Genomic DNA, 14,651 nt, shown 5'->3' with positions numbered 1-14,651 from the left:
GGGGGTGCTGGGAGACATGAGTGGGGGCCTGGTGGAGGGCGCCCCTGGATGCTGAGGGGTGGGGGAGCAGGGAGACATGGGTTGGACATGAGTGGGGGCCTGGTGGAGGCTGCCCCTGGATGTTGGGGGGTGGGGGTGCAGGGAGACATAAGTTGGACATGAGTGGGGGCCTGGTGGAGGGTGCCCCTGGATGCTGGGGGGTGGGGGTGCTGGGAAACATCAGTGGGGGCCTGGTGGAGTGTGCCCCTGGATGCTGGTGGGTGGGGGTGCAGGGAGACATGAGTTGGATATGAGTGGGGGCCTGGTGGAGGGTGCCCTGCACTGCTGGGGGGTGGGGTTGGTGGTAGACATGAGTGGGGGCCTGGTGGAGGCTGCCCCAGGATGCTGGGGGGTGGGGTGCAGGGAGACATGAGTTGGACATGAGTGGGGGCCTGGTGGAGGCTGCCCTGCACTGCTGGGGGGTGGGGGTGGTGGTAGACATGAGTGGGGGCCTGGTGGAGGCTGCCCCTGCACTGCTGGGGGGTGGGGGTGGTAGCAGACATGAGTGGGGGCCTGGTGGAGGGTGCCCCTGCACTGCTGGGGGGGTGGGGTTGATGGGAGACATGTGTGGGGGCCTGGTGGAGGGTGCCCCTGGATGCTGGGGGTGGGGGTGCTGGGAGACATGAGTGGGGGCCTGGTGGAGGGAGCCCTGCACTGCTGGGGGGTGGGGGTGATGGGAGACATGAGTGGGGGCCTGGTGGAGGGTGCCCCTGCACTGCTGGGGGGTGGGGGTGGTGGGAGACATGAGTGGGGGCCTGGTGGAGGGTGCCCCTGCACTGCTGGGGGGTGGGGGGTGGGAGACATGAGTGGGGGCCTGGTGGAGGGTGCCCCTGCACTGCTTGGGGGTGGGGAGGTGGGAGACGTGAGTGGGGGCCTGGTGGAGGGTGCCCCTGCACTGCTGGGGGTGGGGGGTGATGGGACACATGAGTGGGGGCCTGGTGGAGGGTGCCCCTGGATGCTGGGGGGTGGGGGTGCTGGGAGACATGAGTGGGGGCCTGGTGGAGGGTGCCCCTGCACTGCTGGGGGGTGGGGGTGATGGGAGACATGAGTGGGGGCCTGGTGGACGGTGCCCCTGGATGCTGGGGGGTGGGGGTGGTGGGAGACATGAGTGGGGGCCTGGTGGAGGGTGCCCTGCACTGCTGGGGGGTGGGGGTGGAGGGAGACATGAGTGGGGGCCTGGTGGAGGGTGCCCCTGCACTGCTGGGGGGTGGGGGTGGTGGGAGACATGAGTGGGGGCCTGGTGGAGGGTGCCCCTGCACTGCTGGGGGGTGGGGGGTTGGGAGACATGAGTGGGGGCCTGGTGGAGGGTGCCCCTGCACTGCTGGGGGGTGGGGGTGCTGGGAGACATGAGTGGGGGCCTGGTGGAAGGTGCCCTGCACTGCTGGGGGGTGGGGATGATGGGAGACATGAGTGGGGTCCTGGTGGAAGCTGCCCCTGCACTGCTGGGGGGTGGGGGTGGTGGGAGACATGAGTGGGGGCCTGGTGGAGGCTGCCCCTGCACTGCTGGGGGGTGGGGGTGCAGGGAGACATGAGTGGGGCCTGGTGGAGGGTGCCCCTGGATGCTGGGGTGTGGGGGTGGTGGGAGACATGAGTGGGGGCCTGGTGGAGGCTGCCCCTGCACTGCTGGGGAGTGGGGGTGCAGGGAGACATGAGTGGGGGCCTGGTGGAGGCTGCCTCTGGATGCTGGGGGGTGGGGGTGCAGGGAGACATGAGTTGGACATGAGTGGGGGCCTGGTGGAGGGTGCCCTGCACTGCTGGGGGTGGGGGTGGTGGTAGACATGAGTGTGGGCCTGGTGGAGGCTGGCCCTGCACTGCTGGGGGGTGGGGGTGGTGGGAGACATGAGTGGGGGCCTGGTGGAGGGTGCCCCTGCACTGCTGTGGGTGATGGGAGACATGAGTGGGGGCCTGGTGGAGGTTGCCCCTAGATGCTGGGGGTGGGGGTGCTGGGAGACATGAGTGGGGGCCTGGTGGAGGGTGCCCTGCAGTGCTGGGTGGTGGGGGTGATGGGAGACATCAATGGGGGCCTGGTGGAGGGTCCCCCTGCACTGCTGGGGGGTGGGGGTGGTGGGGGACATGAGTGGGGGTCTGGTGAAGGGTGCCCCTGCACTGCTGGGGGGTGGGGGTGGTGGGAGACATGAGTGGGAGCCTGGTGGAGGGTGCCCCTGCACTGCTGGGTGGTGGGAGTGATGGGAGACATGAGTGGGGGCCTGGTGGAGGGTGCCCCTGGATGCTGGGGGTGCTGGGAGAAATGAGTGGGGGCCTGGTGGAGGCTGCCCCTGCACTGCTGGGGGGTGGGGGTGATGGGAGACATGTGTGGGGGGCTGGTGGAGGCTGCCCCTGGATGCTGGGGGGTGGGGGTGCAGGGAGACATGAATTGGACATGAGTGGGGGCCTTGTGGAGTGTGTCCTGCACTGCTGAGGGGTGGGGGTGGTGGTAGACATGAGTGGGGGCCTGGTGGAGGCTGCCCCTGCACTGCTGGGGGGTGGGGGTGGTAGCAGACATGAGTGGGGGCCTGGTGGAGGGTGCCCCTGCACTGCTGGGGGGGTGGGGGTGATGGGAGACATGAGTGGGGGCCTGGTGGAGGGTGCCCCTGGATGCTGGGGGGTGGGGGTGCTGGGAGACATGAGTGGGGGCCTGGTGGAGGGTGCCCTGCACTGCTGGGGGGTGGGGGTGATGGGAGACATGAGTGGGGGCCTGGTGGAGGGTGCCCCTGCACTGCTGGGGGGTGGGGGTGGTGGGAGACATGAGTGGGGGCCTGGTGGAGGGTGCCCCTGCACTGCTGGGGGGTGGGGGGTGGGAGACATGAGTGGGGGCCTGGTGGAGGGTGCCCCTGCACTGCTTGGGGGTGGGGAGGTGGGAGACATGAGTGGGGGCCTGGTGGAGGGTGCCCCTGCACTGCTGGGGGTGGGGGTGATGGGACACATGAGTGGGGGCCTGGTGGAGGGTGCCCCTGGATGCTGGGTGGTGGGGGTGCTGGGAGACATGAGGGGGGGCCTGGTGGAGGGTGCCCCTGCACTGCTGGGGGGTGAGGGTGATGGGAGACATGAGTGGGGGCCTGGTGGAGGGTGCCCCTGGATGCTGGGGGGTGGGGGTGCTGGGAGACATGAGTGGGAGCCTGGTGGAGGGTGCCCTGCACTGCTGGGGGGTGGGGGTGGAGGGAGACATGAGTGGGGGCCTGGTGGAGGGTGCCCCTGCACTTCTGGGGGGTGGGGGTGGTGGGAGACATGAGTGGGGGCCTGGTGGAGGGTGCCCCTGCACTGCTGGGGGGTGGGGGGTTGGGAGACATGAGTGGGGGCCTGGTGGAGGGTGCCCCTGCACTGCTGGGGGGTGTGGGTGCTGGGAGACATGAGTGGGGGCCTGGTGGAAGGTGCCCTGCACTGCTGGGGGGTGGGGATGATGGGAGACATGAGTAGGGTCCTGGTGGAAGCTGCCCCTGCACTGCTGGGGGGTGGGGGTGGTGGGAGACATGAGTGGGGGCCTGGTGGAGGCTGCCCCTGCACTGCTGGGGGGTGGGGGTGCAGGGAGACATGAGTGGGGGCCTGGTGGAGGGTGCCCCTGGATGCTGGGGTGTGGGGGTGGTGGGAGACATGAGTGGGGGCCTGGTGGAGGCTGCCCCTGCACTGCTGGGGAGTGGGGGTGCAGGGAGACATGAGTGGGGGCCTGGTGGAGGCTGCCTCTGGATGCTGGGGAGTGGGGGTGCAGGGAGACATGAGTTGGACATGAGTGGGGGCCTGGTGGAGGGTGCCCTGCACTGCTGGGGGTGGGGGTGGTGGTAGACATGAGTGTGGGCCTGGTGGAGGCTGGCCCTGCACTGCTGGGGGGTGGGGGTGGTGGGAGACATGAGTGGGGGCCTGGTGGAGGGTGCCCCTGCACTGCTGTGGGTGATGGGAGACATGAGTGGGGGCCTGGTGGAGGTTGCCCCTAGATGCTGGGGGGTGGGGGTGCTGGGAGACATGAGTGGGGGCCTGGTGGAGGGTGCCCTGCAGTGCTGGGGGGTGGGGGTGATGGGAGACATCAATGGGGGCCTGGTGGAGGGTCCCCCTGCACTGCTGGGGGGTGGGGGTGGTGGGAGACATGAGTGGGGGCCTGGTGAAGGGTGCCCCTGCACTGCTGGGGGGTGGGGGTGGTGGGAGACATGAGTGGGAGCCTGGTGGAGGGTGCCCCTGCACTGCTGGGTGGTGGGAGTGATGGGAGACATGAGTGGGGGCCTGGTGGAGGGTGCCCCTGGATGCTGGGGGTGCTGGGAGAAATGAGTGGGGGCTTGGTGGAGGCTGCCCCTGCACTGCTGGGGGGTGGGGGTGATGGGAGACATGTGTGGGGGCCTGGTGGAGGCTGCCCCTGGATGCTGGGGGGTGGGGGTGCAGGGAGACATGAATTGGACATGAGTGGGGGCCTGGTGGAGGGTGTCCTGCACTGCTGAGGGGTGGGGGTGGTGGTAGACATGAGTGGGGGCCTGGTGGAGGCTGCCCCTGCACTGCTGGGGGGGGTGGTGGGAGACATGAGTTGGGGCCTGGTGGAGGCTGCCCCTGCACTGCTGGGGGGTGGGGGTGCAGGGAGACATGAGTGGGGGCCTGGTGGAGGCTGCCCCTGGATGCTGTGGGGTGGGGGTGCAGGGAGACATGAGTTGGACATGAGTGGGGGCCTGGTGGAGGGTGCCCTGCACTGCTGGGGGGTGGGGGTGGTGGTAGACATGAGTGGGGGCCTGGTGGAGGCTGCCCCTGCACTGCTGGGGGGGTGGTGGGAGACATGAGTTGGGGCCTGGTGGAGGCTGCCCCTGCACTGCTGGGGGGGTGGGGGTGCAGGGAGACATGAGTGGGGGCCTGGTGGAGGCTGCCCCTGGATGCTGGGGGGTGGGGGTGCAGGGAGACATGAGATGGACATGAGTGGGGCCTGGTGGAGGGTGCCCTGCACTGCTGGGGGGTGGGGGTGATGGGACACATGAGTGGGGGCCTGGTAGAGGGTGCCCCTGGATGCTGGGGGGTGGGGGTGCTGGGAGACATGAGTGGGGGCCTGGTGGAGGGTGCCCCTGCACTGCTGGGGGGTGGGGGTGGTGGGAGACATGAGTGGGGGCCTGGTGGAGGGTGCCCCTGCACTGCTGGGGGGTGGGGGTGATGGGAGACATGAGTGGGTGCCTGGTGGAGGGTGCCACTGGATGCTGGGGGGTGGGGGTGGTGGGAGACATGAGTGGGGGCCTGGTGGAGGGGTCCAAAGTTACACCCGTAACTCCACCTCCAGCCGAGGCTGAGAGGGAGGTACAACCCTGCGTGGTAGAATTAGACTCTGAGGAAGAGCTAATGGAAGGCCAGGAACTCATTGGAGATCTGGATCCTGTTGACCATCCTGAGCTGCAGTCTTTACTGGCAGAAGGTGGACCCAGCAGGGCAGACTTCAGTAAGGGACAGAGAGAATGTCCAACTCTGGAAGGTCTTCGCCACCAGGCAGAAGCTCAGGCTGAAGGGCAAGAGCCTGGGAAATACAGGTTGCACTGGGAAGATGGCCTCTTCTACAGGGAACCGACCGAGTCTGCACCTGGAGACTACAAACGACTTGTAGTACCCCAAGAGAACAGACCACAGTTCTTGCAGTTAGCCCACAAGATTCCTTTGGCTGGTCACTTGAGTTTCAAGAAGACTAAGGAAAGGCTCTCTCTCTACTTCTATTGGCCGAAGATGGGGGCCGAAGTAGAAAAACACTGCAGGAGCTGCCACACCTGCCAGATCTCTGGTAAGGTTGGCTCCAAGAATGTGGCACCTTTAGTGCCTCTCCCAGTTGTGGGAGTCCCATTTGAGAGAGTAGGGATTGACATTTTTGGTCCCCTTGATCCTCCAACCTCCTCAGGCAACAGGTTTATCCTTGTTGTAGTAGACCATGCTACTAGGTATCCTGAGGCAATTCCTATGAAGACTGTTACAGCTCCGGCTGTGGCTAAGGCCCTCCTTGGTATTTTTACTAGGGTCGGGTTTCCTAAGGAAGTAATCTCTGACAGGGGGTCAAACTTTATGTCCCACTACATGAAAGCCTTCTACTAGTCCATGGTCTAGCCCAGTTGTGTTAGTACCAAAGGCCGGATCTAAAGAACTTAGATTCTGCGTGGATTATAGAGCTCTGAATGCAGTCACCAAGACTGATGCCCACCCTTTGCCAAGAACAGATGAGTTGGTGGATAAACTTGGCGCCGCCAAGTTCCTCAGCACATTTGACTTGACGTCAGGCTATTGGCAAATAGCCCTGACAGACCATGCCAAGGAGAAAACTGCATTTTATACCCCCGTTGGCTTATACCGGTTTAAGGTAATGCCTTTCGGATTGAAGAATGCACCTGCTACGTTTCAACGGATGGTAAACCAAGTTATGAATGGGATGGAGGACTTCTGCATGGCATACTTGGATGACATCGCAGTGTTCAGCAATTCCTGGGAAGAACATGTAACCCACCTGAGAGATGTTTTGCAGGCACTTGGACGAGCCAATCTGACCATAAAGGTGAGTAAATGCCAAATTGGACAGAGTAAGGTAGTCTATCTTGGGCATGAGATAGGCGGTGGAGAAATAAGGCCTTTGCTCAGTAAAATTGAAGCTGTGCAAAATTGGACAACACCGACTACTCAGACCCAGGTGAGAGCCTTCCTAGGCCTCACTGGGTATTACAGGAATTTCATAGAGAACTATGGGACCATAGCTTCTCCACTGAATGTCATCTCCTCGCCCAAATTTCCTAAGAAGGTTAGATGGAACGAGGAGTGCAATCAGGCTTTTGAAAACCTGAAAAAGGCTCTTTGCCTAGCCCCAGTACTCAGAGCTCCTGATTACCGGCAACACTTCATTGTGCAGACAGATGCTTCAAATGTAGGAATAGGTGCCGTACTCAGTCAACTGGATGGGAAAGGTAGGGAGCACCCCGTTTGCTTCATCAGCCGCAAGCTGAAGGATCCTGAAACAAGGTGGGCAACAATCGAAAGAGAGTGCTTTGCTATCGTGTGGGCTCTGAAGAAGTTTAGGCCGTACTTGTATGGTTCTACTTTCGTCATTCAGACTGACCACCAACCCTTGAGATGGTTAATGCAAATGAAAGGGGAAAACACAAAACTATTGAGATGGTCGATCTGCCTGCAAGGGTTTGATTTCACCATTGAGCACAGGTCAGGATGTCACCACCAAAATGCTGATGGTCTCTCTAGGATGTATGTCATCGACTAGAGGTATGAGATTCATCCAGGAGTGGATTAAATCCTCCTGTCCCTTAGTCTGGGGGGGGGCGAGTGTTAGGGAGAATTCTCTGTTTAGGCTGAATTTCCTAACCTAGTGAGTCCCCCAGCAGCTTTGCTGGATTTCGGGATTTTTTTTTTTTCCATCCTGCCAAGAGTGAGACTCTTTCCCTCCCACTCTTGGACATGTATGTGTGTAATTCCTTTGAGTGTCAATGTGTTCTATGGGCTATGTGGTCTTTTACTCCATAGGGTCTCATATGTTTTTCTATGTGTGTTACACCACACCCTACGTGCCGTAACACTGGGGCGTCCTAGCGGACCTCCACCATAGACTCCATACCCGGGGACTGACTACTGTCTCCCCGGGCATGTAAAGTCACCATTGGCTTTACTAGACCTAAATTTACTAACAGGACTAGTACAAACCATCTTATTGTGGACGTACTAGTAGGGGTAATTCGATTACTCCTGGACCTGTTACTCGAGGGGGCACTGTCCCGTCCCCCCTCGTCGAGTTTTGGCTGGTGGCAGTGGAAACTACTTGTTATGTTCGAATCCCTATGGGATTCGTCCCATTATTGGAGATTGATACTTTTTCTCGTTAATCTCTAACGTACCACCGATCTACTTATCTTAAATAGGTTTATCGGAGGGTATTTTCTGCTAGAACTCGGTTTGTAAAATGGCGTCTGTGTTCGTCTCTGTGACTCCTAAACCAAAGGTTGAGCCCTTTGTTCCACTTTTGGCGGGCTCTGTACAGAGACCCTCCAAAGTGGTGCCATTCTGTCTGGGTTACCACCGGGGTGTGGGAGGGGGTTTAGGCACCCTGGACCGAGTTGCCTTGCCAACTCCGGTCGCACTCTGGAGTGATTGGCCCAAGTGGTGAGCCTTCCCGCTCACCACTTAGCATGTGTTGATTGACAGCTAGGCTGAATGAATGGGGGTTTTCTGCATAAAAGCAGGGCTTTTGGGACTGGATCTTCAGAAGTCGCCACAGGACCAAGAATCCGACGAGGGTAACGCTGAGCCGACCTGCAACGACGACACCTCCGGTGGAGCCCTGCTGAGCTGACTCACCACTTTCCGACAACAGAAGAGATCTCCCTGCCGGAGAGTCTCTTCCCCTGGCTGGTGGGAACAACCAGCCCCCTTTGCTTTTTATTCGCCTCAGGACGCAGTGGTCGAATTGCCCGTGCAGATCACCTCGGCAACCGGATAGCCACTACCCCTGTACCGTGACCAAAAGGTGGTGCCGTGTGACGGAGCACTCCACGGCTGGTCTCTTCCCTGGTGGTGCACCGGACTTCCCTTTTCTTCGACGACGAGAACCTCTCTACTCTTGGCAAAGACCCGATGTGCATCCACCACCAGGAACAACTGCCCCCACCGGAGCTGCCCTCCACAATAAGGTACCATGTCCACCTGGCTTCCCTTTCGATCGGATTGAGTGAGGTGTCTTAATCCTCTCCTTTCCGTTGGGTCGCCTCCAAGCTTTTCTCATTTATAGTTCTGAACTGGTTCAATCTGCCGATAACGATTTGCTACAAAGACTTGAATGCATCTCCACTAGAGACTTTTTGGGACATCGCGCCTTGCCTCTCTCCGAGTGGGCCTGGCCTCTGAACTTTACGATCTATTGTGATTCTTGCCTTCCTGCCTTGCATTTTATCCGCGAAGGATTGAACTGTGTTGATTTCATAACCTGCCTATCTTTTTCTCTCCCGTCCTAACTAATATTCGAGTGCCATCTAGGTTGAGGTATACACCTCTGTCTGAAAATAAGTGGTACCGGTAGAACCTAGAGTTGTCAAAATATTGCTAGGGGGATTGATCGTTTTTCTCCTTCGTAGAGTAATTGTGTTTGATTTGTTTGCCGTGATAGTGCCATAGTGTTTTTCATAGATGTTCTGTTATAAATAAATACCTTAATATCTTTACGCTAAGCCTTGTTGCGTGTTTGCTTGTCTTGCTGTGAAGAATTGCCCTATTTTGTATACTCCACATACTGCTCAACTTTTCTTGAGAGAAGTCTGACTGCTCAGCCACAGCTACCAAGTGAATCTGTGTGGTGCAGACTGCTACCAAGTGGGTTCACCGCCAAACGCCTGTAGTCCTAAATCTTTTGCAGTGGTCCCAGAGGGAACTGCACAGGTTTCCGCCTAACACACATGATGACGGAAGCAAGCGATAACTTGAAAGCTGGACAAGCATTGGTCAAGCACTGGCACGATCAAAAAGCTAACATGGTTGAGTTCGCTCAAGACCAGCTCGTTCTCGTTATGATCCCAACAAGGCAGAGGGCTTTGCAAGATAAGTGGATGGGACCCTTCCGAGTCGTGGGTAAGCTCGGAGAGGTTAACTATCTGGTGGACTTGGGCAATACCAAGGAGGCTCCGACAGTCTTTCACACCAACCGACTTAAAGCGTATGTCTCGCGACCTGATGTAGGAGCGTTGCTTCTAGCGTCATCCGAGGAAGAAGAAGAGAGTGAAGCTCTTCCGGATCTCCTCAGAGGCTTACCTTTAGATGAAAAAATTGAAGGAGTAAATCTCTCCTCCAATCTGACACCCGAGCAACAAGAAGAGTGCAAATCTATGTTCAATCAGTTTGCCTCTCTGTTCTCGCTTTCACCAGGCTTGACCCCTTGGGGCCAGCACGACATACTCACTGGTGACTGTCTGCCAGTCAAAAGCAGAGGATACCGCATGTCAGAAAACGTACAAACCCACATCAAAGGTGAGGTCAGCAAGATGCTTGATCTCGGGGTAATAGAGCCCTCTACTAGTCCATGGTCTAGCCCAGTTGTGTTAGTACCAAAGGCCGGATCTAAAGAACTTAGATTCTGCGTGGATTATAGAGCTCTTAATGCAGTCACCAAGACTGATGCCCACCCTTTGCCAAGAACAGATGAGTTGGTGGATAAACTTGGCGCCGCCAAGTTCATCAGCACATTTGACTTGACGTCAGGCTATTGGCAAATAGCCCTGACAGACCATGCCAAGGAGAAAACTGCATTTTCTACCCCCGTTGGCTTATACCAGTTTAAGGTAATGCCTTTCGGATTGAAGAATGCACCTGCTACGTTTCAACGGATGGTAAACCAGGTTCTGAATGGGATGGAGGACTTCTGCATGGCATACTTGGATGACATCGCAGTGTTCAGCAATTCCTGGGAAGAACATGTAACCCACCTGAGAGATGTTTTGCAGGCTCTTGGACGAGCCAATCTGACCATAAAGGCGAGCAAATGCCAAATTGGACAGAGTAAGGTAGTCTATCTTGGGCATGAGGTAGGCGGTGGATAAATAAGGCCTTTGCTCAGTAAAATTGAAGCTGTGCAAAATTGGACAACACCGACTACTCAAACCCAGGTGAGAGCCTTCCTAGGCCTCACTGGGTATTACAGGAATTTCATAGAGAACTATGGGACCATAGCTTCTCCACTGAATGTCATCTCCTCGCCCAAATTTCCTAAAAAGGTTAGATGGAACGAGGAGTGCAATCAGGCTTTTGAAAACCTGAAAAAGGCTCTTTGCCAAGCCCCAGTACTCAGAGCTCCTGATTACCGGCAACACTTCATTGTGCAGACAGATGCTTCAAATGTAGGAATAGGTGCCGTACTCAGTCAACTGGATGGGAAAGGTAGGGAGCACCCCGTTTGCTTCATCAGCCGCAAGCTGAAGGATCCTGAAACAAGGTGGGCAACAATCGAAAGAGAGTGCTTTGCTATCGTGTGGGCTCTGAAGAAGTTTAGGCCGTACTTGTATGGTTCTACTTTTGTCATTCAGACTGACCACCAACCCTTCAGATGGTTAATGCAAATGAAAGGGGAAAACCCAAAGCTATTGAGATGGTCGATCTGCCTGCAAGGGTTTGATTTCACCATTGAGCACAGGTCAGGATGTCACCAACAAAATGCTGAGGGTCTCTCTAGGATGTATGTCATCGACTAGAGGTATGAGATTCATCCAGGAGTGGATTAAATCCTCCTGTCCCTTAGTCTGGGGGGGGCGAGTGTTAGGGAGAATTCTCTGTTTAGGCTGAATTTCCTAACCTAGTGAGTCCCCCAGCAGCTTTGCTGGATTTCGGGAGTCTGTTTTTTTTCCATCCTGCCAAGAGTGAGACTCTTTTTCTCCCACTCTTGGACATGTATGTGTGTAATTCCTTTGAATGTTAATGTGTTCGATGGGCTATGGGGTCTTTTACTCCATAGGGTCTCATATGTTTTTCTATGTGTGTTACACCGCACCCTATGTGCCGTAGCACTGGGGCGTCCTAGCGGACCTCCGCCATAGACTCCATACCCGGGGACTGACTACTGTCTCCCCAGGCATGTAAAGTCACCATTGGCTTTACTAGAACTAAATTTACTAACAGAACTAGTACCAACCATCTTATTGTGGACGTACTAGTAGGGGTAATTCGATTACTCCTGGATCTGTTACTCGAGGGGGCACTGTCCCGTCCCCCCTCGTCGAGTTTTGGCTGGTGGCAGTGGAAACTACTTGTTATGTTCGACCCCAAACCTAACCCTATGGGATTCGTCCCATTGTTGGAGATTGATACTTTTCCTCGTTAATCTCTAACGTACCACCGGTCTACTTATCGTAAATAAGTTTATCGGATGGTATTTTCTGCCAGAACTCGGTTTTTAAATGGCGTCTGTGTTCGTCTCTGTGACTCCTAAACCAAAGGTTGAGCCCTTTGTTCCACTTTTGACGGGCTCTGTACAGAGACCCTCCATAGTGGTGCCATTCTGTCTGGGTTACCACAGGAGTGTGGGAGGGGGTTTAGGCACCCTGGACCGAGTTTCCTTGCCAACTCCTGTCGCACTCTGGAGTGATTGGCCCAAGTGGTGAGCCTTCCCGCTCACCACTTAGCATGTGTTGATTGACAGCTAGGCTGAATGAATGGGGGTTTTCTGCATAAAAGCAGGGCTTTTGGGACTGGATCTTCAGAAGTCGCCACAGGACCTAAGAATCCGACGAGGGTAACGCTGAGCCGACCTGCACGACGACACCTCCGGTGGAGCCCTGTGGAACCGACTCACCACTTCCCGACGACAGAGGAGATCTCCCTGCCGGAGAGTCTCTTCCCCTGACTGATGGGAACAACCAGTCCCCTTTGCTTTTTATTTGCCTCAGGACGCAGTGGTCGAATTGCCCGTGCAACGCACCCCGGCAACCGGATAGCCACTACCCCTGTACCGCGACCAAAAGGTGGTGCCTTGTGACGGAGCACTATGCGGCTGGTCTCTTCCCTGGTGGTGCACCGGACTTCACTTTTCTTCGACAACGAGAACCTCTCTACTCTTGGCAAAGACCCGACGTGCACCAACCACCAGGAACAACTGCCCCCGCCGGAGCTGCCCTCCACAACAAGGTACCGTGTCCGCCTGGCTTCCCTTTTGATCGGTTCGAGTGAGGTGTCTTAATCCTCTCCGTTCCGTTGGGTCGCCTCCAAGCTTTTCTCATTTATTGTTCTGAACTGGTTCAATCTGCCGATAACAATTTGCTACAAAGACTTGAATGCATCTCCACTAGAGACTTTTTTGGACATATCGCCTTGCCTCTCTCCGAGTGGGCCTGTCCTCTGAACTTTATGATCTTTTGTGGTTCTTGCCTTCTTACCGTACATTTTGCCCCTGCAGCAGTGAACTGTGTTGATTTCGTAACCTGCCTATCTTTTTCTCTCCCATCCTAACCAATATTAGAGTGTCATCTAGGTTGAGGTATACACCTCTGTCTTTAAATAAGTGGTGCCGGTAGAACCTAGACTTGTCGAAATATTGCTAGGGAGATTGATCGTTTCTTCTTCGTAGAGTAATTGTGTTTGATTTGTTTGCCGTGAAAGTGCCATAGTTTTTTTCATAGATGTTTCGTTATAAATAAATACCTTAATATCTTTACACTAAGCCTCGTTGCGTGTTTGCTTGTCTTGCTGGGAAGAATTGCCCTATTTTGTATACTCCACATACTGCTCAACTCTTCTTGAGGGAAGTCTGACTGCTCAGCCACAGCTACCAAGTGAATCTGTGTGGTACAGACTGCTACCAAGTGGGTTCACCGCCAAACACCTGTAGTCCTAAATCTTTTGCAGTGGTCCCAGAGGGAACTGCACAGGTTTCTGCCTAACAGAGACATGAGTGGGGGCCTGGTGGAGGCTGCCCCTGGATGCTGGAGGGTAGGGGTGCATGGAGACATGAGTTGGACATGAGTGGGGGCCTGGTGGAGGGTGCCCTGCACTGCTGGGGGGTGGGTGTGGTGGGAGACATGAGTGGGGGCCTGGTGGAGGGTGCCCCTGCACTGTTGGGGGGTGGGGGTGGTGGTAGACATGAGTGGGGGCCTGGTGGAGGCTGCCCCTGCACTGCTGGGGGGTGGGTGTGGTGGGAGACATGAGTGGTGGCCTGGTGGAGGGTGCCCCTGCACTGCTGGGGAGTGGGGGTGGTGGGAGACATGAGTGGGGGCCTGGTGGAGGGTGCCCTGCACTGCTGGGGGGTGGGGTGATGGGAGACATGAATCGGGGCCTGGTGGAGGGTGCCCCTGCACTGCTGGGGGGTGGGGGTGATGGGAGACATGAGTGGGGGCCTGGTGGAAGGTGCCCCTGCACTGCTTGGGGGTGGGGGTGCAGGGAGACATGAGTGGGGGCCTGGTGGAGGCTGCCCCTGCACTGCTGGGGGGTGGGGGTGGAGGGAGACATGAGTGGGGGCCTGGTGGAGGCTGCCCCTGGATGCCGGGGGGGTGGGGTGCAGGGAGACATGAGTTGGACATGAGTGGGGGCCTGGTGGAGGCTGCCCTGCACTGCTGGGGGGTGGGGGTGGTGGTAGACATGAGTGGGGGCCTGGTGGAGGCTGCCCCTGCACTGCTGGGGGGTGGGGGTGGTGGGAGACATGAGTGGGGGCCTGGTGGAGGGTGCCCCTGCACTGCTGGGGGGTGGGGGTGATGGGAGACATGAGTGGGGGCCTGGTGGAGTGTGCCCCTGGATGCTGGGGGGTGGGGGTGCTGGGAGACATGAGTGGGGGCCTGGTGGAGGGTGCCCTGCACTGCTGGGGGGTGGGGGTGATGGGAGACATGAGTGGGGGCCTGGTGGAGGGTGCCCCTGCACTGCTGGGGGGTGGGGGTGGTGGGAGACATGAGTGGGGGCCTGGTGGAGGGTGCCCCAGCACTGCTGGGGGCTGGGGGGGTGGGAGACATAAGTGGGGGCCTGGTGGAGGGTGCCCCTGCACTGCTGGGGGGTGGGGAGGTGGGAGACATGAGTGGGGGCCTGGTGGAGGGTGCCCCTGCACTGCTGGGGGGTGGGGGTGATGGGACACATGAGTGGGGGCCTGGTGGAGGGTGCCCCTGGATGCTGGGGGGTGGGGGTGCTGGGAGACATGAGTGGGGGCCTGGTGGAGGGTGCCCTGC

Source organism: Ambystoma mexicanum, chromosome 13 (genome assembly GCF_040938575.1).
Source record: "Ambystoma mexicanum isolate Mex_15411 chromosome 13, UKY_AmexF1_1, whole genome shotgun sequence".
In the NCBI taxonomy this organism is placed as follows: domain Eukaryota; kingdom Metazoa; phylum Chordata; class Amphibia; order Caudata; family Ambystomatidae; genus Ambystoma; species Ambystoma mexicanum.
Note: the sequence above shows the minus strand (reverse complement) of the source record.